At 45.0% G+C, this 3415-nt stretch overlaps 1 non-coding gene across 1 annotated transcript; it reads right to left on the bottom strand.

Annotated features, from left to right (window-relative positions):
- Nucleotides 1–279: 279 nt before the first annotated feature.
- On the bottom strand, nt 280–439 carry LOC126074210 (U1 spliceosomal RNA). Its single transcript, XR_007517008.1, has one exon. It is a non-coding gene; the product is annotated as a U1 spliceosomal RNA (small nuclear RNA).
- Between the last annotated feature and the right edge of the window lie 2976 nt (nt 440–3415).

Raw genomic sequence — 3415 nt, 5'->3', positions numbered from 1 at the left:
AGCCAGAGTCAGTGTCTTAGCTGCAGGTGGGAACAGTTGGTCCTTAGTGCATATGAGACTGGTGGGTGAAGTTGCAGATTCTGGAGTGTCTCAGGGAGAGTAAAGAGCCTCTGAGCAGGCAGCAGAAGCACAGATGGCACTTCTGTCAAAGAAGTCAAAAATGAGAGTTTGAAGAGAGAGACATAGGGAAGAGTAGAGAATTGAGTCACGGGTAAGAAAAGGTGATGAGACAGCAGCTTTACTGGGTGTGGCAGCCAAGGTTAGCAAAGTCTGTTTTAAATGGAAGATCAGAGGAATTCCCACTACCACAAATTTATGGAGTCCAGTTTCCCATGTGTGGGGAAATCACATCGGTCAGCACAACCTGAGTGTAATGTATGAGCCTCACCCTGGGAAAGCCACATTTGTGATCATGGTATCTCCCCTGCTGGCTAAGTATGACTACATTTTCTATGGGTACAGTGCAACCTCCAACATTTGCACTGTACATTCAATGTTACTACCCTCCTCTCGATCCACCCACCACCATTCTTGCAAACCGTTCTCCGTAAAAACATTCAGGCGCCAACTGGAACCCACAGCCTGGCCAACCACAGTGCCTTGAAGCACAGACCCTGACCAGCTGCCACTGCATTGTCTCATCTACATACTTATCAGGCTGCCTCCATGGGCTCAAGCAACTCCACCTCCTTCACTGTTGCTTCCCTCTTGGACACAAGACAGATATGAACATTTCTTGGGAGTATTGAATGCAAAAGAGAAAACATGTGACGTGTCTGGAAGAGTCCATGGGGATTAAATATCATAGCAGTGGTGGAATTATGGGGCTTTACTGTAGTGCTGTCATATTGATATTCTGGTGTTTGTATGCTTACCTTCTGCTTATGGAACTGATACCTGCTTTCATTGGCGGGAGCCAGGAGACTAGAAAAGTCAGATGACATTAGAAAAAGAAAACGAATGTGTTTAAAAAGGACATTTAAAAAGTATATTTAGTACTTGACTGAGGAGTACATGGACCGGACAAAAGGATAGGGGGCAGGGCGAGCTCCTGGCTGCTGTGGGATTCATTGGCTCTTCATGCATTCTTTAGAAAAACCTGAGTCTGGGTCTCAGTCTGGGAGAGGGCCCTCTCAGGAGGCCCCACCTGCCCCTCGAAGACCAAATGACCTTGTTTTCTTCTCCTGGGAGGCCCGTCCAAGGATCTCCCTGGATCAGACCATCAATTAGAATGGGGGTCAGAGCCATGTCATCTTTGCAGGAGCCTGGTGGAGTTTCCCTGGAGAAACTCAAATAGTTTTGAGGTCTCCTTCTCTCCTCCTCATACCTTCTCCTGCTTCTCCCTCTTCTTCCTTCTTTTCTTTTATTTATTGACTTCTGAGGGTCACTGGGTTCCTGACATATAAACTTCCTGGGTTGTTAGGGGATGAAGAGATGTAAAGAAGAGAGGTTCATGGGGAGAGAGGCTGCAAATGGGAATGAAATCTGAGTATGGCGGTGGAAGGCAAGGGCTCTGAGGCCAGACCCTTTGGCAAGTCAGTAATCCTCTCTGGATCTTAAAGTATTCATCTGTGCGGTAGTGATAATGATAAAAACAAATAATGTTAATAATAATAAAAGCATAAGCCAGTGTCCATGAAGCCTGTTTTGACTCATGATGACCCCATGTGAGTCAAAGTAGAATGGTACTCCATAGCATTTTCAATGGCTGATTTTTTCAAAAGCAGACTGCCAGGCCTTTCTTACACAGTACCACCCAGGGACTCTATGATGATGACAGGAATAGAAATACATCCTTCGGGGTTGTTATGAAGGTCAAAGCTGTTAAGGCACAGAAAGCACTTAGAACTTTTCCTGGGAGAGCACCACAGGTATTTTTGTCATGGGTAAATTCTACCTTCAAATGCCACAACTCGCTCTCCCCACAAACAGTCCCTGAAGTGGATGGAGCAGTGTTCAATGGCTCCTATGAGCTCTTCACCTCGATTGGTGTCAGCTGCAAGGACAGGATGCTAAATAGTGTATTGGTGTATTGCACACTTCATTTGCCGTGAAGTGAGTTCCTTCATCAGACACAACGCTGTGTGGAATACCATCATTGCTGATAACACATTTTGAAAGTCCACAGCTGGCAGTTGTGGCCGTAGCTTTGGACTCAGGGAAGACAAATTTATAACCAGCGTAACTGTCTATTTCAGAAGAAAGAAACACTGCCCCTTCCATCACAGAAGTGGTATAAACAACCCTTCACCAGGTTGCTGACTGATCACTCGGAAATGGTGCTGTATCTGGGACTCAATGTTGGTCTCTGCTTCTGGAGGAGTGGGTACTCAGTAGTGACTGTAGCCAAGCTGGCCTTGGTCAGTGAAAGTCCATGTTGCTGAGCCCATGCATAATTTTCATCCCTGCCATCATGGACACTTTGTTTAAGAGCTCTCTGGGCAATGAAAGGATTGACTGGAGAAAAATGCTGACAGGTATCCATAGAACAAGTCATCCTATCCACTGAATATTAAAATCCCCTTCTGCTGAGGCCATTTTTTGGTAAGCATTCACATGGGACATAAATATCTTAATTTTTTTTTTTTTGCCCATTCAGAGAAGTCTGTCCACATACCTCTTCCCCAGACTCCATTGTCATCAGTTTCCAATCATATACTTTCAAATCCTTGACAACCCAACCAAATCATTGTGTACAATTGCATGAATCTTTATACAACTGCACATCTGGTCATTTCTTATTCCAAGCAATAACGACAACCAGGTGCATTACTCAAAGTTCTGCCCACTGGGAGGATTTCCCTTCATCCTTGTCTCTCACCGATGTCCCAGAAAGGGGATGTAGTGTTACAGCTGTCAACTTTCAGGTGGTGTCTGCGTATCACACAAGACCATCTGTAAATCAGGTCCAAGTTTCCTCTCCCTCAGTCAACTGATCATAGGGAACACACCATGAGACATAGGTGCAGCCTGGGAGCAATCCTATACAGGAATGGACATTGAGATGGGCACTACTCACAGAGGGCACTCAATGAATGTTAAGTGTGGAATAGGGGTTAGCTGAGAACCTTTTGTAAGTTTGTAAGCATTTGTCAATCTGAAAGCATGTGTATTGTTTTCTTTAATAATAAGGGGGAGGGGAACCATAAAATGAGTGAGATATTAAAGCTTGAATCTCCAGTGAAAATACACTAGGTTCTGATATTCTGGAGCCCTGGTTGCATGGTGGTTAAGAGCTCAACTGCTAACTAAAAGGTTGGCAGCTCGAATCCACCATCTGCTCCTTGGAAACCAGGGCAGTTCAGTTCTGTCCTATAGGGTGACTATGAGTCGGAATCAACTCGGTGGCAACAAATTTTGTTTTGTTTTGGTTTTGGTCTTCTGACATTCTATGAGCCAGACTGAGCTCTCAGAG

Source organism: Elephas maximus, chromosome 3 (assembly GCF_024166365.1).
Source record: "Elephas maximus indicus isolate mEleMax1 chromosome 3, mEleMax1 primary haplotype, whole genome shotgun sequence".
NCBI lineage: Eukaryota > Metazoa > Chordata > Mammalia > Proboscidea > Elephantidae > Elephas > Elephas maximus.
The sequence above is the reverse complement of the archived record's forward strand: the minus strand, read 5'-3'. Positions and strand labels throughout refer to the sequence as shown.